Source organism: Neopsephotus bourkii, unplaced genomic scaffold (genome assembly GCF_033783945.1).
Source record: "Neopsephotus bourkii isolate Nb327-2 ecotype Australia unplaced genomic scaffold, CSIRO-AGI_Nbou_v1 NB_1634, whole genome shotgun sequence".
NCBI lineage: Eukaryota > Metazoa > Chordata > Aves > Psittaciformes > Psittacidae > Neopsephotus > Neopsephotus bourkii.
In genome coordinates, this window is record NW_026902109.1 from 4038711 (window position 1) to 4060438 (window position 21728).

A 21728-nucleotide genomic window follows, 5' to 3' on the forward strand; every position below is an offset into this window, starting at 1 on the left:
TCTAATCCAGTCCTATAAAACTCACAGAGAATCATTTCAGCAGGTTAGAGCTTTGCACCACAATAAAAAAAAAACAAACCTCACCTTAAATTAGCAAGGTGAGTGGTAAATCAAAGCAACACTGAGGTACCTAGATGGGAAGCTCACCCCCATTCCCATGAGTTTTAGCAGCAGCATGGGTGGAAAAGTTGACCAGCTTTCATCAAGAGCATCTACCCAATGGAAAAATTCCCATGTATAAGCCACCTTCTGACAGCACCAACACAAGAGACAAACCATGATCTGTGGTGGAAAGTGGAGAATTTGTATTTGCTTCAATGGCAAACACTGGCCTCAAAGCAGCCATATAGGTGATGGCACGGAGGTCATCAACTCAGTGGAAGAGTACAAAGGAACACAGCTCTTCTCTGTGAATTTTGCTTTTCTCTGAGAAAGTTTAGTCTTGCTGGGAGGCTGCATTTATATTGTGGCTGAAGGAATCACTCCAAACTGGAGACCAGTAAGTTAAACAATCTCTCCAGCTTGTCTTTGTGCTACTAACATGTTCCACAGCGCTTCAATAGTTTGGGCAATAGTGGAGCTGTGTGTTATGTATTATTTCTGGCCATCTGGAACAAGCATTAACCACAAATAAGCAAATTTGCTTGTTCTTTACTGCAAAGAAAGAGCCTTGCCAGAGCAATGCTCATTTCCACTGATGACAGATGTTTCGGGCATGCTTGGGTATACCCTCCTCCATCCTGAGGAACAGCCAAGTCTTACGAGCTGAGATCCTGAAAAACTAGAAAGAGAGAAGAAAATAACAATAATAATAAAGAAGAAAACCCAACCTGTTAAGTTGACTCAGGTTTACATTTTCCCTGGGTTTTTAACCCAGTATCCCTGTAGAAAGAAACTCCTTTCTGCCCTGCCAATTTTTGCAACCCTGGGCAGCTTGCAGGCGAAGCAAAGCAAGCTGCCCAGGATGACTGCATGGTTGAGAATGGAGGAGCCCCTAGAGGCAGGGCCCCCATGGATTGTCTGAACAGGTGCTTGGAAAAGCCCTCAAATCTGGGGATTACAAACTTCCTAAAGCGCCAGACTCGTGTTCTCCATATCCATGCACACATTTTCTTCCCCTCCCTCTTATACACATACTCGCAGGCTGCTGCTGTCTTACTTTCAACCTCCCACATGAGCCAGAGGGACAAAATGAAATCAATAAATAACCACTGTTAGCTCCTGCATTTTCAAAGTAGTGCACAGGGATTTGAGTACATGTAACTTCCATTAACCTCATTTAGAGTCAAAAACTTAACAGTTTGGCCACTGCTCTGAGAGACCTGAGACTTTGCAGCAAGCCACTGGTTCTGGTAAACCCTCACCGTTTCTTTGCCCAGACCAAGGCTGGGGTTTTGGGTCCTTTTCTTTTTTTCCAAAGAAGCTGCTGCCATCCTGAAGTTCTCATTTCCCCCTTACCATTTTCAAATGCTGGGGTTATTCAGAGGGGCTGTGCAATCCAGGACCATCACGTGCCCATATGTCAGGACTTCAAGCAGCAGGCTCCCAAAGCCCTCCTGTACTTCACTGCTGACCTATGTGCTCTTGGAAGGTGCATCCCTTGCAGAAGCTGCCCTGAGAAAGCAGGTGCCAGGAGCTCCTGGCTCAGTGCAGGAGAGGTTTTAGGTGCAGACTGCTTTCTCTTTCCAGGCTTGTACATATGCATGTTTACTTCTTGATGACTGCAGAAGCAAGCAAGAAAATAAAACCCAACAGGAGATTGAGGCCACTCCACTGGTGCTCAGGATCCTCTGGGACACTGCATCATCGGCACTGCTTTCCCACAAGCCGGGAGGCAAGCAAACATATAGGCACATGAGCCTTGCAGCACAGCTTCTGGAGAGCACATCCTCTCCATTATTCCACAAATCCAGAGAACTACCATGAAGAGCCATAAGACAACACAATGCTGACAGGAAGCATTGCCACCCAGAGCAGGAGAGCAGAGAGCTGTATCCCACAAAGCTTTGGCAATCAAGATAACACTGCTTCATCCCAGTGTTACAGGCATTCATCATTTCTTTGATAAACAGCCCTTTACCAGGTAAAAACCAAGAGCTCACTTCCTGCAGGAATTGCTACAGCCTGAGAACAATGGATTTCTTATTTTTGTATTTTTCCATCCTGGATAGGCAACAGATGTAATTAGCAAATTAAAGCAATTGCAGACTTCTTTGCCTTTGCTCTGAGTGGCACCAAACAGCTCTCCAAAATACAGTGCAATAGCACATTGCTGCACACTTACACCCTGATCAGCCTAGACGTTTGACTGTGTATTTAAAGAAGCTTTAGAAGACAGGGCAATTGCCCTCCTTTAGGAAATCCTTTTCAGGAACACTAATTTCTAATTGGGGTTGGGCACAGCAGAAAGCATCCATCTGTAGGAAAGGGCCTTCAAAACACTCAGCAACAATTTTAGGAGGCAAGTGAATTGTTGCAGGGTTTTCCTTTACAATCATTTTGTCTTACTACCAACTGGAAAGAGGACCAAAAAAAAAAAAAACCAAACCCCCCCCCCCCAAAAAAAAAAGATGGATTTATTTTTTTCTTAATAAAAAAGGACCTTGCACATATAAGTTTCATGTAACCAAAAGCCTCACTTCAGGTAAAGACACTTCCATAAGCTTTCGCTTCCTATGGAAAAAAAAAAAAAACAACACATGTGTAACACTTTCACCAAAACAATTTTAAACAAATGCCTTTTGTTTAAAGAAATTCAGCTGCCTCTAGAGCAGTTTAGCACATGTAAAGAAAGCATGCATGCTGCTAGCAGAGAGGCTTTTCCATCAGCGCAGTTGCAAGACTTTCATATTAAAAAGTGCACCTATGGGCTCTTTTCCTCAGCATCACCAGTGTGGGTAATGAATCCATGAACTAAGTGGAGAAAACATCGTTATGTTGTACATTAGCTAAAATAAAATAAGCAAAGATCAGTTTTGTTCAATGAATGACTTCGGCTACATTTAAGCCAAGCTTTCAGGTCACACCTGGAGACTAGTGAACCCGCCCCAAAAAGCTGTATTTGTATACATGGATACACTTCCACACACCTGCTCATAAAAGAACAAGTCCATCTACGCAGAACAGAGCCACTGGCACAGGAAGATACATGCTGTCGCACACAGCTGTGGAGCACTGGAAGTCATGAAAACCCATTTACTACATCCTCAAACACCTGGCTTGAACTCTGATGTCTGATACAAGCTGTGCTCACACACAGCCTTTCCCTCAAGCAGAACACAGAAAGATCTCTTCTATCCTTTTTGCAAGAACACCTACTTTCCCAAACCCTAAGAATATTGAAAACCCCTGGGGATTTCTCCCTCCCTGCCCTCAGTTCAGGCTGAAGCTGGCCAGTGGGGAGGGCACATCAGAGGCCTGTGCACAGAAACACTGCTCTCATATCCAGCTTCATTACTTCAATCTGGCTGAACCCATCAGCAGACACAACTGTGCGTAAATACCAAGTCTCTGATCGATTACACACCTATATCCAGGAATGGAGTGGTATAAATGACAGTAGAAAACTACCTGTGCTGCAGGAGCACAGGTGAGGTCTGCCTAGAGGCACACACAAGTGTCCCCTATACACCTGTCTCACCATCAGCCTTCCCCTAACATAGCTTGCTCTCTGCCACCCTAAAAATAGGCAGCTAGCCGACAGCTGATCATCACACAAAAGACCCTCCATATCCCTGGAATTTCACATGGTCAACAGGGGAGCAGCCCTACTTTGTGCTCCCAGCCCTAAATACTCCTGACAGCCTGTCTGTCCTTCGCTATCACTGCAGCATCCTCACAGCTGAGCTCACTGCAAGCGCCAGCAGCCCCACACATGCCTCTCCCCATAGCTTGCCTCTGAGAAAGCTGGTGTGGATTTACACTGGCATATACAAACATGGGCTTTTGTTATTCTTACAGGCCGGGCTGATTTTCAATCATTCCAATTTTGTGACGGGTCTTTCTACTCATTACCTTTGCTCAGGATAAATCTGTTAAGTTCACCCCATTTTCATCAAGTCTTTATTGTGGTGCTTTACAGTATCCACGCAAGCTTCTCGGGGCAGGACATGCACATTGTGAGAGCCAAAGCCTGCCAACCCCAGCAGCTAATTATGAAATGAAGACAGACCCCAAAATGCACAAAGCTGCCTGAAAGGCACCAGAAAAGTGCTGTCACAATTAATGCTGTGAGAATTATGATGGTTTTGAAAACAGCCAGCAAGCTTGGAGAGGACATTCTGCCTACTGATGCATCACCCTTGGTATCTTACAAAACAATACCCCTGTACCCTTGGTGCTGCTATGGCAAACATTATTGCAACAACCCATCATGTGTGTACCATCATTAGGCTGTTTTGTTTTTCCCACACTGAGAGGAGATGGGAAGTAGAAGAAAATGGAGCATCTGAGGACAGCAGCTCCTCAGGAGACAGCACAGCCCAGAGAGGGGAAAAATAGGAAACCAAAAGCCCAAGCAAGACTGCCCAGCATGACCAATAGGGAGGAGGATAAGTGAGGCACTCTCCTCCCCAAAGCCCAGGCATCCTGCAGGAGCAGCAGTTAGGCCTGGATAAGGCCAGACCTGAGGCAGCACATGGCAGATGTCACCATAAATTACCAGGGACAAAGCCAGGACAAGCAGGGCACCTTTTTAGGACAGCAACAGCCTTTTGTAGAAGTCTGGTCAGTCAAGGCAGGAGCCAATGGCTCCAGGCTCTGGCGGGGGTTAGCAGATCTTGGGTCCATCCAAATGCCACCTGCTATGGCCAGTCAGCGCCACAGAGCAAGCCCACTGCAGAGGGACAGAGGTCCATAACAGACTGATAAGTGCCTTATCTTGTCATTACATTATCCATATGTGCTTAAATCCTGGAGCAGAATTTGCTGGCTGGGTGCAGCTCCCCAGCTGCATTTCCCTCCTCACGCCTGCCAGGCTGGGCAGCAGGAAGGTGTGAGCACTGCTCTGAGCCAGATCTCTTTGTTGTCTATTTATACCCTGCCCTCTGGAAGCAGCTCACTAGCGGCTGTCACTTGGCATCTTATCTCTCCTTACTTTGCAAACTGTCTCCTGGCAGCCCCATTGCACCCCTGCCACCACTTGGGAGGCTGCTCCCTTCCCACTCACTTTTCTTTTAAAAAGAGAAGCATCGTAAGCACCCAGCTTGCACTGTTTGGTTAAAAAGCAGGGCTTTACTCTTCTTTCAGAGGAATAAGGACCTGCCTGTAATCCCAAGTCCTAACCATTACCTTAATTTTGCCCCTGGCATGCAGAAGTTGATGCCTCCTGCTACACAGCTGGGTACCTGAGACAGGGGCTGAATAACATTCATCACAAAGAACTGTAACAGTCCCTTCTTATGTAGCCCTAAATCTCAAAGCCCTTTAAAAGAATTTCTATATCATTATCCTCATTTTACAAGAGGGAAAACAGGCACAGAAGAATTAAACAACTGCACATGTAAATCCAAAAGCTGTGGTCCTAAAGCCTTTGAGCTTGTAAGACATCAGAGCATCAGAACAAGTGACTGACCCATGAATGCATGTAGTACTTACTTCCCTTTGTGTCCCTCTCAGTCAGTATTTGAGGATATTCTCTTCACATCTGCAGGGGCTTAAAAAAAAATAAATCATATTCACCAACCATGAGACTGGTATTTGGATCAGTCCAGAGAAAATTTTCCATTAAACTATCTTCCCACAGGGCCTTCTCCTCCCACACATGTAGGGCAGAGGGAATGGAAGAACCACCTCTCACTGGGTCTTTCCAAAAGACTACCATAGGTAGCACTGCAAGCTCTGATGCAAATGCAGATGCAGATAACTCTTACCCCTTTACCTGAGTGTGTCTCTGAAGCCAGGACACACACAGGCCAGGTCTAGTGGTTAAGATTTGGCGCTCTCACCACAGCAGCCCAGGTCTGATTCCCGGTCAGGGAAGATGACTTTTCCAGTATATAAACCGGGGGGGAGTTACCCAGAAGGGTTAGATCACTACTCAGGTCGGGCTGGGTATCGGTCAGCAGGTGGTGAGCAGTTGTATTCTCTCTCCTTGTTATTTCCCTTATCATTATCATTGTTGGTGGTAGCAGCAGTGGGTTTGTGTTATACCTTAGTTACTGGACTGTTCTTATCTCAACCTGTGGGAGTTACATTCGTTCCTTTCTCCTCCCCATCCCTCTGGGAGGGGGGCAAGCATCGACATGGTTTCTGGGTTGCTGGTGGGGTTTAAACACAACAGGGACTCAGGGCCACATCTCCTCCAGGGCCACCTCTGGGGTGTGACAGAAGCTGCAAAAGCTAAGGCTGGAAAAGGTGCAAGAGGATACTCACCCCTGAGCAGTGGCTGGTGAGACCTTCTTCACGTAGGGCGAAGAGCCCAGTCCCACATGGAGACATGGCCCAGGGAAGGACCATGGTGTACCCAGCAAGGATGCTCTGGTCACCCTGCTGAGAACCAACCCTCTGTTAATCCCCATTTTGCCCCAGTATGGGGCAGCAGACAGACAGACAGACAACAGGACTGACAGAGGGTTTTTGGAGCAGTGCATGTCTCTGCAGCCAAGGGAGCTTCCAGCTGTCTCTGGAGCTGCTTGCAAAATCACACCACCCCAAAGTGTCAGCTGGGGCTGGGGGAGCCCTCCCTCCCTTGTGCTTAGTGCACAGTCAACTGCTAGGGGCAGAGGAGAAAGAGAAGGGGAGAAAGGGGAAGCACCAGTGCTGTTTGCACCTGCTTGTCACAGAAAAGCAAAAGCAAAAAAAGCAAGACAGCCAAAGCATGGGCCAGGCAAGAACAAAGCGAAGCTGGGCTCTCCAGCCTAGGTAAAGTGAAGGCAGTGGCATGCCAGAGGTACATGACCGCACCACAGCAGCAGGGATGGGTGCAGAAAGATAGGCCTGCTGAGGACAGGCTTGCCACCAGTGCAAATGCCCACTGTCACAACACCCACTGCTCTGTAGCTTTCCAAGCACCCTCTCCACCCTGGTGGGTCTTCTGCCCTCATTTTTCCTCCTGCCTCCCAGTTGCCAGGCCTCAGAAACGGGCTGGAAACACAGTCCCAGCTCCGAAAAGCTGCTGCCATCTCCTGGAAAGAGGGTCCTTCCCTGGAGAGAGGCAAGAGCACACAGTAGCCACTGGGACACATGCCAGAAGGGACCTGCGGCCACCAACACCTGCTGCTCTGGGATAGCCTAATCTTTCCCCATGTTATCATACCTGTCACACTAATGACTGAGAGTGATGTCAAGAAATAGGATTACAGACTTGTGCTGCAGAGAGCAGGTGAGGTCCATGGGGACAAAGGACAAGGCTGCCCTTTATTTTAGTGGAAGCTTCCCATGGGCAGGAATATGCTCCTTGCCTATGCTCTAACCAGCACAGACAACACTCAAGCACCAGGGCTGCTTTATTCCCCTCATGACTGCAAAGATCAGAGCATTTGATGGAAGGAAATAGTTCAGGATGGCTCCCACACACCGGCCACCAGGACCCCATCACTATCAGGAGGCTGAGGGGAAAATCATTGCAACTCCCTAGGTCTCCTTTCATCTACAGCACCTCATGGCTACTGCACAGCTGCCCAGAATATTATAACCTGCCACCTCCACAGGTCTACACAAAGATAACTTGCAGCCCCAAAGCCTCTCTGTGGCACAGACGCACATTTTCATGAGCACATCTATCGACCAGGGTGGATTCCCTACTCCCCTTCCCCCAGAAATAACAAAAATAAAAGTCTTAGCCATCTCTCACTGATGCCACAAGACCAAGGGGTTCAAATTGCCTTCCCCGAACAGTGGCGCCCGCCAAGGCACAGCTGATGGCCCTGCAGCAGGCTGCAGACTGCCTGTGAGCTGGCCCCGTGAGCGTCACTGCTGTATTTATATCCTTTTATTATGCTTTAAACCATCGGGGAGAAACAGGTGCAGAGCTGTCTGCGCAATAGCGGCCAGCAATGTCCCCTCAAGCCTCAAGCTGTTGTATACACCAGCATGGACACACACATGCAGGAGGACAGAGACCAACCTTCCAAATCCCCACAGAGTGCTGAAGTCATGGATAAAAACCAGTCCTGGAGGAGGATGCACACCAGTGCCCAGACACACTGCTCCAGCCCATGCAGCCATTCAGAGGGGGCAGAGCTGGCTGGGGACACCCCCGTGTACTCCAAGGAGCCCTTTCTGGCTACTTCAGCAAATAATCACTGCTGCCCTTCAGCTGTCACCCCAAGAATGCAACCTCAGTGGAAGCTGCTCTCCCAAAGGTGCCCAGAGCAGGATGTGCAGCTGAGGGGCTGCAGAAAGGCCATCTGTAGTGTACATTGGGCTTGGACTGTGCCTCTTACCTTGTTTCTCAGCCTGCATGGGCAGGAGAAATTTGCTGCAGTGCATCTCTGGGTCTTCTGCAGCAAAGTGGGGATTTCTCCTTCAGAGAAAAGCAACTCTTCTGGGTACAGATCAGGCTCTTCCCAGTTGAGATCCTCTGAAAACTCCCCATCATCTTCCTTAGAAATAGGTATGTTGGCACCTCTCCTTAGCGGATACTCAAAGAAATCTCCTTTAAACATGGAACAGAGCCACAGCAAACTGGGAAAGCAGCAAGGCCTGAGCCCAGGCCAGGGTGTCACCACTTAATCAGAGATAAACCTGACCCAGACTTTCCCAAGGCAAAGTTAAGGGGCAGCAGGAGGACACTGGTAGCTTTAAAGCCTCAAGGCAGCTGGAACAAGAGTGAAGTGTTTTCACCAAGCATGTCAGAACTGCCACTACTCGGGCTGCTTCAGGACACCTCCCAGCCTTATCCAGCCACATAACACATTGTGGGGAGCACCATGCAATGGCTTCAGGTTCACAGTTGCCTGTACACCTCTTACTTTTCCTGGTGGAGGTTGACACTAGGATTAACAGCTTAATAGCCCAGTGCCTTGAGCCTGCCTGGCCTGGGGCAGCAGATGAGAAGCAGATTTCAGTTGTATCTTGCCTTAGGATGTGCCTGGTGTCCATGGGAAGAAGACAGGAAATCTTGAGTTAATTGATCCAGCATTAACACTTCACTGCTAGAAATCAAAGTGGAGTTTAGCTTTGAAACCCATTGTTTGTGGGTAAAAGCATTACCCTATCCATAAAAGTACTGCACCATACTGTATTACCCCAGACCATGATAAAGCCAGGTGCCACTGTGACAACTGCTATTTAGCCTTTACTGGAAATGAGCCCTTCTCTTTCTTCCCAAGCAGGGAAGGAGGTGAGGGGATCAGTGTCAGTGTCCCCTGCAGTCAAGCACCTCATAAATCTCCCCTTTGGAAAGGCAGGCAGCGCTACTCCGCTTCTGGGGAAGAAAGCACATATTGTTCAGCCTTGGGCTCAGGTACACCACAGGGAACGTCTGTGCTGAAACCCAAACGCGTGTGCAGTGGGATGGGCTGCTGTGACAGCCAGAACAGCCCAGGCTGATAAAAGACCACAGGTTTCCTCCTCACCAGGCTCTAGAGAATAGCACTACCAATTTTTTAATCACTTTGAAGAATAACAATGTACTTTATAATGTATGAAATGGAAATACCAAGATCAGGTTCACCTCCACCGCTCTTCCTGCACACACACCAGGGGTGCATGCTGATGGACAAAGCTGGGGGGTTTCCATTTCCCTCAGTAGTGTCCCAGCAGGGCAGAGCAAAGCTTTTGTAGCTCACCTGCCAGCATCCTTCTGCTTGACTTCAAGGCAAAGCTTTGGGCATCTTTCCCCACTGACATCCCAGGTTTGCAGATCTATATAACATCTGGCTCAAAATGGGGAGATCCCCGTCTTCCACATTACTGCCATGGGGAAAACACTTCCTGTCTCTCCACACGCCTCCCTGGGGAAACCAAAGGTCGGTGAGCCAAAGGGAAATTTATGGGCTTCCCCTTCCTAAAGACTTCTCCAGATAGTTCTCTAATACTGGATTTTTTTTCCAAATTAAGGGAAAGAGGAGGGGGGAAACAGAGAAGGGGAAATAGGTAAGGGCAAGACTACAGGTCACATTTTTCTGCTCATAGCAAATGCACCGGGTAGAGAGGCCAGCAGGTGGCCAGGATGCTGCTCCTGCTCAGGCTGCGACAGCATCAGAAGATGTCAGCCTCAACAGGGGGCACAGACAGCTTAGGCTTCAATTTCCCAGTTCGTATGAGATGAGCAGCAAAAATCCCCATCATAGACGCCAGCAGCTAACATTGCCACCTGGAAAAGCCTCTTGTGCAAACCAGCAATATTTTGGTGAATTGCTGCAATAGCCCACACTGGGAATAAGCAGTATTTTAAGGGGAAGAGGCATGGCAGGTACTGTGCAACACCCTGCCATCCCATTTTGGCCAGACCTGCAAGCACACACCTCATAAAACCCCAGTGCCTCTTTGGGCAGCAGGACCAGGGGGTAACATTATTTCAGTGCCCCTGAACTGCCCCCTTCATACTATTCATCTGAGGGTGGCCGGCACAGCAGGACTACAGACATCATGCAGCCTCCCCGGATCGCCTGTCAGGAAGAGGAAATGCCACGCATTTTCTGGCTGCTTGTACCTGCGCCAAGTATAAATGCCACCCCTAAAAATACTAGCAGGAAGGAGAGGCATGCCACCAGTCACTCACCCCCCCAGCCAGGCCACCACGCCACCCAGCTGCTTTCGAGACAGCAACTTGAAGCAGCTGAGTGGGACCTAGCCTGGTCTTTCACACCTTCCCACATGGGTCAGAGGGTGACAGCCCAGTGTCACGCGTAGCAAGGCAGCAGCAGAACCACAATAACACACTCAAACCGGCTGTGGGCAGGGGTCAACATCCCAGGAGCTGCTTTTGGCATCCCCAGGACACAAATGACTTCTAGTGAAGGCTCCTAATGAAATTAAGCTCCTGGGATGCTTCTGTCTGATCAGCAGACAGCCCTGCATTGCTTTATTCTGAGCAACTTTGATCCCTCTGGCAAATGACCCCAGACACCTCGCAGGCTACCCCAAAAGCTGCAGCCTCTGCACCTCAGTACAGAGAGGGGGCAGCGGCACCTGCATTGGGAGCACTGCTCCCACACAGAGCAAAGCTGCCCATGCCCCCCTGCCAGTCTGCATCAATGTCCAGTCCTAAAAAGCATCCCTGAGCCCCAGACAAGTGCATCCAGCAAACCACAGGGACCCAGTCACAGTTCAGCTAGAGCAGCTCTCCTGATGCTTTTATTGTTTTATTTTAATTGGGCAGTGCCTTATTTCAAGTTCTGACTTATTCTGGGTAAATCAGGATGAAACCATCCAGACTCTGAAAATTACCTTCAGGTTTCCAGCCCCTAACAGGCAGCAGGTGGCTGGGACAGATCAGGGAGGCATTAGACACCCCAATGCCCCACAGCCCTCAGGGACACATGCGGGGGCAGAGCTGGGTGTGATCTCCCTTCAGCCCAAACCGTTCTTCCATGGGATTTGCACCTCCCAAAAACTGGCATGGTTCAAGGGCTATCACATTGCTGCCACTGGGCAGAGAGATTTGGCAGTCTCTCACCTCCCCTCCAAAATATGTTCCTGCAGCCACTGGTACCCAATGCAATCCACACCAACATCACTCAGAAACCGGGGGTTACTGTTTGCTGTTAAAGAGCTGATACCTCCCACCCCAGCCCCACATGTCAGAGCATGATGCTTCAACAGCACCCACACACAGAGTGATGGGCAAAACACCCTGGGAGTCTTCTCCAAGAGCAGGAAGTGCAGCAGCATGGCCTCTGCAGTCCTTTTGAAGGCATCAATCTGCAAAGGAGGAAAGCCCACCTCTGCCTGTACCCAAGGTATAGAATAGGAACAACTTTCCTTCAAAATTTATATAGAGAATTTGCTCAAACATCAGGATGGCAAAGCAGGACTCTGTGGTGCTTAGAGTGAGATAATGCAATTTTTTTTCTGTACAATGCATTTTGATCACCACTTTGAAGCCACCCCAAGCTCTACCTGGATATCTGAACCAAGCAAACCCACCTGATGTTTGTGAGCATCCCAGGACAAAAGGCTTCTGTGAGGATGAGGTGGGTGTCCAGGGTGGGAGCACAGAGACCACTAGTGGCACACGCTGCCCCATCCAAAAGGATGCACCAGCATGGCAGGGAAAATTGATGATGATGAGAGAAGTCCATCAGGCTGCATGCTGGCCCCACAGATTGATAGCCTCCGCAACGAGCTGCACATAATGGCCAAGTTCAGGCCGCAGTGGCTGGGAGCTGAAAGGAAATGGCCATAAATAAGCTGGGAAAAAAAAAGGAAGACAGAAGGGTGGCAGGGATAAATAAATACGCTGTAGCAGGGCTGCAGCACCGGAATGGGATGCAGCCCACATTGAGATGGAGATGCTACCACAGAGGTGGCTGCTTTGGAATGAGAGCTCTGCATTCAATAACAAGTGAGCTGTTTCCCCCCCAGTCAGTCTTCTCACCCAAAACTACAACCAGCTGCTAAAGGGGCCATGTCACACATCCATCCCCAAAATATGGCAGGGATATTAGGGTTATAATCCCATCATTACCAAAGCTCCACCTGAGCCTTACACTTCTTTCCCAAGACTTTTATATCTCAGCAAGCTCCCCCATGACTGACCTGGATGGCTGGGCTTCCCTTGTCACCTTCCTCAGCCAAAAGCATCAACCTTGGGCTTATTTCCTTTTCAGTTATTGCCCACTAATGAATAGGGGAGACAGGAGGAGCAGAGGGCAAAGAGCTGGATGTTTCCCTCATTGTCCCCCATCTGCTTTATTCAGGCTAGTTACCCTTCTCCGGCTTAAATCAGCCCTTTGCATTTTGTTGTGGTCTCTTTTTTTGCCTCCGCTGTTTTGTGAAGAAAAACCTTGCCCAAAGAGCTACTGTGATTTACTGCAGCATTAACAAATGTCAGAGCTTGGGAGCCGTGTAGGAACCGCTCGCTGGCAGCTTGCCTGGACAAACATACTAAAAGTCAGCCCTGGCGTGGATACTTGAGGAATTAGTGTCCGTACAAAGATGCATTAAATACAGGGAGAAAGATGGGGAACCTTTACAACAGAGGCTTGAAAGCTTTCTCGAGGCTGTTTAACATATGGTGGTGCTTCTCTGCACCTGCCACACAGCCCATCACAAGAGCAGTTCACAGATTCTTGTCCTTGTCACCAGACCCAAATGCCATTCAAGTTATAGTTCCCAATGTGCCCTGCCTGTTAGGTAGTTTTTTTGCACATGTGTGTTTTAACAGATCCTTTTCTCCCCAGCCCTCTCTGTTAGATGGGTTTTGCTGCCAGCGAACCACAGAGCAAGCCCTGCTCAGCCAGGCAGGGTTCCCCACTAGCTACCAGAAATGTATTTCTAAATGCAGTAAGGAAGAGGGAAAACCCCATAAACCCAACCTTTTCCTCATGAAATCCTTATACCCAGCTCAGCCATAAGGGAGCCAGGGTACCTAGGCAGGGAGAACCACAAGGAAACAAGAGACACATTGGCCAATATAATGGTTTTTAAAAAACTCTTGGCATTTCCTTGGTGGCTGCCAGCAGCTCCCCAGCCCTGCCTGCTCTGGCTGAACCACTGTTGCAGGCAGGATGGGCCAGCCATGCATACCACACAGCCCCACCACTCTGCTATTGCCATTTGCCCAGATCCCATGTGCTGCGTCGGGGAGGAATATTTTGCATGGACACTGTATGTGTTTTAAAGGTTAACTCCTCCCCAGCACCTTCTGCTTGACAGATTTGTCCAGCATCCTCCGCACAGTAGAAAGCAGCCCTGTGCCAGGAGAGACATGCTCAGCCTTGCAAAGCACGGCCAGGCGATGTTCCTTGGCTGATGCCAAATTTCCAAAAAACCAAAAGCAGAATATAGAAAAATATCATGTCCTAAAATTAAAAAACATAAAATAAATACCCCCTGGGGCTCTTGGTAGAACAAAACATTTTTCCCAAGCAAATCCATTCCCATATATGCACTGCTTGGCTCTGAGGAGGGGTGAATGGGGAAGGCTCTGGAAAGGCAGTTATGTGAACTGATGCACTGTAAATCTCCTGCATTAGGTGGGATATCATAACCCATAGTAATTTATCAACTTAAGCATCATCATGTAGACTGGGCTGACTTGATGTTACCTTAGTTTACCTCTGTGTTCTGCCTCCAAAGCACAGCTCCTCATCCTTCAGATGAGACCCACAGGGGCACACTGGTGATAAGCTGCTGGAAACATCTCATGGGTATTTATGCAGATGACAGGAAACAAAAGGAAACCTGGTGATCACCAGACAAGCAGTTCCTGGGCAATACTTCTTCTCAGGGGAACACCTGGGATCCCCACCCACCCTCCACAGGAGTTTTCATCTCCACTGATCATGTTGGAAATGCAGCAGCACAGCAAATCAGACTGGAGAAGGGCTGCCCCACCTGGCCACCCAGGTCTTCACCCCACGGAAGACTCCCCAGGGACTTTCATCCATTTAGGGCTGCAAACTGCCACAGTCAAACACACAACTTACACACGTTCCACTGGGCACAAGGGGCAGGCAGGCCCTTTGCCAAGCAGAGAGGAAGAATCAAATCAGGAATGGAAAAATGCACCTGGTTAGGGCAATCCCAAGCTGGGCAGAGACTGAATGGATAGTAACTCCGAGAAGGACTTGCGGGTGTTGGTTGATAAGAAGCTCAACATGACACAGGACTGTGCACTCGCAGCCCAGGAAGCCAACTGCATGCTGGGCTGCATCAAAAGGACTGTGACCAGCAGGTCAAGGGAGGTAATTCTGCCCCTCTACTCCACTCCTGTGTGACCCCCACCTGCAGTACTGCATCGTGCTTTAAAGGCCCCCAACGTAAGAAGGATGCGGACCTGTTGGAGCAAGTCCAGAGAAGTGCCACAAAGATACTAAGAGGGCTGGAGCACCTCGAGCCATGAAGACAGGCTGGGAGAGTTGGGCATGTTCAGTCTGGAGAAGAGAAGGCTCTGGGAAGACCTTGAACAGCTTCCAATAACTTAAGGGAGACCTCCAAAAAAACTGGAGAGGAACTTTTTACAAAGGCCTGTAGGGATAGGACAAGGGAGAATGGCTTTAAATTGAGAGAGGGGAGATTAGATTAGATATTAAGAAAAAAGTCTTCCTTGTGAGGGTGGTGAGGCACTGGAATAAGTTGCCCAGAGAAGCTGTGGCTAAACCATCCCTGGCAGTGTTCAAGGTCAGGCTGGAAGAGGCTTTGAGGAGCCTGGTCTGGTGGAAGGTGTCCCTAAGGTGAGACTAGATGATCTTTAAGGTCTCTCCCAACACAAACCATTCTATGAAAAAGAATTTCACACACACACGCTACATCCTCACTGAGAAGAGCGAGCAGAGGCAAAGGCATCCTGCTTGAAGCCTGGACCCGCATCCTCACACAGCACAACCCCAAACATAAGCGGGAAGAGACCAATCCATCTGGAGGGTCCCAGCTGCCTGCTTCCCCACACCAGGCACAGCTTGCCATTCCCAAAACTGCATTTGCTGGAAGAAATCCTCTCCTTCCCTGTCCCATGATGGATTTCCCCATACAGCTTCCTCCTACCAAAAAGCTGCTCCTCCATCAAGTGACTGCTAAGTACCCAAGAAGGGGCTTTAATCTTCAAAACCTCTGGGCTTCAGGAAGCAGTGGGACCTTGAAAAACAGCACTCCAGCATGCCAGCTGACCTACCTCCATGAAGTAGGAGTGAAGGATTGCTCAGCTCTCTCTACCCAAACACACTAAGCTGAAGGCAGAGAAAAAGCAACATTCCCCAGGTTGGGCTTAAATAGAGACAGCCCATGGGTGTGGGGAGGCCCCAGGTGAGGCTGTTCAGGGCTGTTAAGGCCAATTAGTGCCCTCAAAGCTCGACACAGGGAGATGCAACTAATGACTAATCCAAGGGTCCTGTCCCTGCTGGGGCTGGTCCTCCAGGGGCTCACAGTGCTATGGGCCCTTGTGTTATGCATATTCATTGTACTGTATTTCACTGTACCTTATAGTTAATCCTGTAGCCAGCCTTTCTGGGCAGTGTACACAGGATTAGTGCAGGATTAGTGTACACAACCTTTCTTTACCCATCCCCAGTGCATAGGCCAAAACTCATCCTTGCACCACAGAGTACGCACTGGCAGGCTGAGCCTGCTGCAGTAACCGCAGGGCAAGGACTAAGGGCAAAAAGCCTTTTAATTTGCCCTGACAGGCAAATAAAGCCCAGCTCTGGCAGGAGCCAAGTCCTGAAGCACAGGGAAAGCAGCTGCTCTGGCTGTGCTTCCTGCGGCAGGAAGCCCTGGCACTGCTGAGGGGCCACCAACTTTTCCCTCAGCCACTGCTAATTCAGGGTGTCCAAAGCCCAATCCCAGTCAGGTCCAGCACATCCCAGCATCACCAGACCCATCCCTCCACTCATCATGGGCTGCAGCACCTCTGACAAAGCCTGGCTTGTTCCTCATCTTTCAACTGGTGCCGCATGTACCACCAGGCTCCCCTCCCGTCTTTTCCATAGGAGATGGCCCCACATTGAATAGATCCCTGTTTTGCTCTCATTGTGGTGAGGGTTTCACCCTCCACAGCACTTCATAATCTGGAGTTTTATCAGCCCCCAGCCATTCTGATTCCAAGAAGCTCTAAAAAGAGACTTTGATTTCCAGGGTCTGTTTTTTTTGGGGGGGAATTAAAATACCTTTCATCGTTGCAAACAGCACAGCAGAGTTACAGAAAGAGGGTTGAGAGGGAAATTAAACTAATTAGGGGGAATTACTGGAATGCATGAGGCCTCTTCAGGCGCATCCTCCTCAACAGGAAGGAGCTTCCATCCCATCTCAGTGGGGCAGGGAAAGTCTCTGGCTAGCCAATAAGCATTTCTCAGCCTTTCATGGACATGGCAAAGCCCCTCCACACAGACCCAAGGCAAAGGTGAAGTGGGAAGCCCTTGACAGAGGCTTGGTGCAGCCTATCATGGGCTGCTCAGATCTGAAACCCAGACTGCAACAGAGCAGGAGTGGAGCCATTTAGGCGAGGTGAAAACGTTTTTCTGCTGATAAATAACTTTTAAAAGCTACTCAGGAATAGTTCAGTAACTGAAGTTACTAAGTCAAGAAAGCCATATAAAGAGTATTAAGTGTTGAGAAAGGGTTCTTTGCCTTCTATTTTAATACAAATACTAGATTAAAAGTGTGCTGCTGTGCATTATTGGCTGAAGTACACTCACTCTTACTGATTTCTTCCTTCTAAACCTTGAAGGCTTCAAAACCCTGCCCAGCAGGCTGCACTCTAGGCTGGCCTGGGGAGCTCTGCTGTGGTGGGAACCCATTCCAGGTTGCTGTGGCAGAGGCCACATGGTTTGGCCCTGAAGAGCTGGGCCCCATGGCCAAGAGGTTTTTGTATATTTTAATTTTTACATACATAAATATATTTGGGAAAACAATTTGGCTTCTAGAAATATGAAAATGCCAGGCCAGTCCCTACCCAACCAGTGCCCCTCCTACACAGCAGGGCTATGCTGGGGTATCCCAGAGGAGCACAGGGGTCTGAGGGTAGAAACAATCTAAAATGTCCTATAGCAAAACCCTCTACAGACACTGATCTCTGACCCTGCTTCTGGCCTCTCTAAACCCTGTTTCCACCAGTGAGATTTTCCTACAAGGGGTTACACCAACAGTAATCAAGAAGCTGCAGGGATCCCCCGTCTGTGTTTTATGGGGCTGACCTGGCCAGGGTGAAAAGTACAGCAGTGGGGAAGGCAGTGCAGCCCCTTCCCCTCCCACCTGCTTGTGTTTGTAATTTGCTTTCTGCAAATCCCTGCTTCTGCAGCAAAGCCCAACCATTGCTAGTCATACCAGGACCAGCAGTTTGGGTGTAGTAACAAGAGACCAGGGTAGTGCCTGCAGCAGAGGGGACACCCCACACCAAAGCCAGGAGGGGTAGAAAGAGAGGTGACAGCATTGTCAGGGGACAAACTCAGACAAGTGGCCACAGGAGGCAAATTTGACTAGTGCTATAAAGAAATGCATGTTTTTCCTCTCTCAGACGCCTCTTCCAGGTTTTTCACCTCTCATTAATAGCAGAGCTCATTTCTGCCTGAGCCAGGCTGCTTGGGAATAGTGCAAATGCAAAAAAAAGAAAAAAATAAAATAGCAACGTGACAAAATAATAAATAATTGGCAAATAAGTAGCTTAAGAAGTGTGCAGTGACCTGCAAACAACGTCACTTGGCCAGTCGCCCAGTGATGGGTACAGCGAGGACAGCTATGGCTATAATATGGCACAGACCTTCAGTCCAGGAAACAGTCTAAATCAGTCTTCTCCCCTGCAGTATCCTGAGCTGCTTCCTGAGATATTATTTTCCTTTGCCCTCTTGATGTATTGTCCTGCAACATATTTGGGGTTTCCCAAAGTGTGCCAAGAAAGGGCTAGCCGTGACGCACCAGCTTGTTTTCAGGCTGCCAGCAGCAGCTCCTTCCTGCCGGAGGGGGAAAGCGTCGTCCCCCACCAGGTTCCCCAGGGTTCCCCCACCTTCTGGTCCAGGGGAACCAGATGCATTCATTTTTAACACTGTCAGGGGATGTGACAAATAACAGTCTGGGGGAAAGAGGATGGTAAGCAGCGTCCCTGTGTCCCCGTGAATTGCACAGAGCTGTCTGCAGAGCAGAGGCCATTGCACTGCTCCAAAACATAAGCCACCCCCTGTGTTTTCCCAGATTGGGCCAAATAAAGGCTAGGGAAAAAAGAAATAAAAAAAAAAATTCCCAGGCCACACCTTTCCTCAGCCTTGTTCCCATCCCAGGCAATAAAAATGCCTTGGAGCAGGAGTCCCAGCTTCACAGCTCAACCACTGACAGAATCAGGTTGTGGGCCAAAGCAACAGGGAGTTCACTTCATTGCTTGACTTTGCTTTCCTATAGGGTGGATTTTGAGGACCTCAGTTCACAGGCAGCATTGGCAAAAGCCATTTGAGTAAGGAAATTAGTGTCCTTCCCTTCCCGATGCTCCCATGGACCCCCTCTTCCTCATCCTCCCTGCCCATCACTTGCTTACGGCACCAGCTGACCCCTGCAAACTCCAAAAGCTCCTCTGGGGACCCTATGCTCAGAGCCACGTTTTTCCAAGTGTCTCTCTAAATATATATGTCAACAGCAAAGAGGGGAGGAGAGCAAGAAAGAAACATTTTGCAAGTATCCATCTGTTTTCAGATCATTAACTGTCCCTGGGGATCCCCAGATCTCTTTCATCTGCTTTTTGCGAAGTTTAGGTTAGGAGGGGGTTCAGATGCAAGTGCAGTCAGGGAAAGGCAAAGCCGCCCTGGTCTTCAGCAGATCACTGAGGAGGAATTTGGGCAGGCAACAGGAAAGCTCTTTCCCCGGCTGGGAGGCATCCAGTCAGGACAGAAACAATCCTGGCTGCCGAATGCTTTGTAAAAGTAAGAATAGATGTTTACTCGCAGGAAAGCGAAGAACGGAAAAAGTTATCAACACCATTGTTTGCCACAAATAATTTCACCTTCTCTAGTCATATGATGCATTAAAAAAACGCTGCTCTTTCATAGTTAACATCACATACTGGCAGCTACGTAGCGCTTACATAGTTGGGCTAGCCCCTGGCTGGCCCCGAGTGCTTGGCTGAGGCCCACTCCACAGCAGAACCTTTTTCCCATCACCTCTACGTTGCTTTCTCGCTCCCGGTGCCTTGTGGCCAAAAAGATCTGACCTGAGCCCCACTTTTACAGCTAAACTGCCCCTCTGCGGCTGCATTTATGGGGCTGACAGCTCTTTAATTGCCATTTATGAAACACCTTGCCACAGCCCGGAGTGCAAAAGCTCAGCTAAGAAACCATCTCTAACCTGTGCTGGCTGCAGCATGGTTTACCCAGGGGTCCCCAGTGGGGTTTGGAAGTTCAAGGGCAGGTTTATGTAATGTCAGAATAGTAAGGGATCAAAAACCTCCCCAGAACGTTGCTTTTTAAGCCCCAGTTGTGGTCTGTCCTTTTCCATAGCTTCCCCAGTCTGCTGCTCCTGGGAAAGAATCCTTCCCGGTCTGGTCATGGCTCCCTGGTTTTCTTCCGGGACCTTGCAGAAGGCCTCCTGCCTTGCCAGCCATGACCCACCATCACCTCACCTCTCTCCCCTCACAGCCTCCCCCAGCCAAGGGCTCCCTACCAAACGCAGCGTGCCCGAAGCGCGGCATCCTGGCCCGTGTCCGGCCAAGGCCAAGGGCATAGGATCCCAGCACCACCTCCTGGCAACGCACCGCCATGCACGGCCGCATCCCGCCGGCGGCAGAAAGTCCCCCAGCAAGTTACGGGGACCACCCGGAGAGAGAAACCGGGGTCTGCGTGGACCCCAGTCTACCGTGCCTGTCCGAGTCTGGGTATTTTCCCTTTTCGCGGCATGAGGGCTGGCCTCGGCGTGGCTGCGGGCTCAGGACCCCCAGTTGCATCCCCCGGCGAGCGGCAGCTGCCGGCTGCGAGGTGAATAGCGGCGCGACGCGCCCGAGAGGCGACCGAATTTAATTCGAGATGAATGGGCACCTCCCTGCCGCCCATGACATTTTCATTGCAGGCTAATAAGGGGAGAAAAATCCAATTAGGGGACAAAAGGGGTCCCTAATCGGCCGTGCAGCCCGGCGCGGGGCAGCTAGGACGGCACAGCATCCTGCGGGAGAGAAGGGGAATACCATAGGAAAACAAGAAAACCCTCGGGAAAAAAAAGTCCTCTTGTGATATCGCAAAGCCCAAACTCCAGGATGGCAAGGCTGCTGAACTGCACCCAGAATATGTGATTATAAATACATAGTTTTATAGCTACGTTTTTCTATTTGTGGTTTGCAGTTTGTAGTTTACAATTTATAGTTTGTAGAGTGATGTTTACACCCTCAGGGTCCATAAGTCTCCCAGGTCACTGATATAAAGCTAGTGACCCAAAGTGAGCCAGGTAGAGCAGGGGCATATCCCAGCTACAGAGCCTGAGGACAGTGGGGGTAAATAACCTGCAGCCAGGAGCATGCTGCTCCTCAAACTAAATACTAATCAAATTTGGCAGGTTCCTTACAGGGCATCCACCTGATACAAGGTATTCGACAAAACCCGGATCCAGGAGCAGGCGAAGATGAACCACATCAGGGATTATTACTAAAAGAGTTTTTTTCAAACACCCCAAAATTTCAGCTAACCCTGGGTTTCAGTTTTTCCAGCAACAGGTGCCGTTTCAGAGTTTTAACACGTTCAGCCACTAGTACCATTTATCTCCAACCTCTGCTGCCTAAAGCAGGGAGGACTGATGGTGGACCTTCTGCATGTGCAAAACCCTCTCCTGTCCAAATGCGGGGACGTTGAGGCATCGCAGGATGCAGCAAGGGCATAGCAGCGCTGTCCTGGGAAAGGCGAAGTGGGGGTTGCACATAAATAACAGCTGGGATTTAAAGGAAGGGTGATAAATGGGAACGCCGTGCTCCCTCGGGAATTATTAACGGTGGGGGAGGCTGAAACCTTGGCTTTGCCCCAGAAGCCAGGCTGCACGGCGAAAGCTGATGGGCAGGAGTGGGCAGGGGGAGCAGATGGCCAGGGGAGGTGGGGGGTCCAGTCAGGAGCAAGGGGTCCCTGCCAGCACAGCGTAGGGGGCTGTGGTGAGGTACGGTAGCTGTTGTCTCCCATGGACACAGATGGGCCACACGGGGGGAAGGACCCACTGTGTCCTCTCCTCCC

The 21728-nt window shown here is 49.6% G+C and overlaps 1 long non-coding RNA gene across 1 annotated transcript; it reads right to left on the reverse strand.

Moving 5' to 3' along the window:
* Positions 1-1621: 1621 nt before the first annotated feature.
* Positions 1622-15658, reverse strand: LOC133223338 (uncharacterized). Its single transcript, XR_009728531.1, has 3 exons — positions 15595-15658; positions 12034-12272; positions 1622-1721 (listed from the first exon to the last, which is right to left on the reverse strand). It is a non-coding gene; the product is annotated as an uncharacterized LOC133223338 (long non-coding RNA).
* Between the last annotated feature and the right edge of the window lie 6070 nt (positions 15659-21728).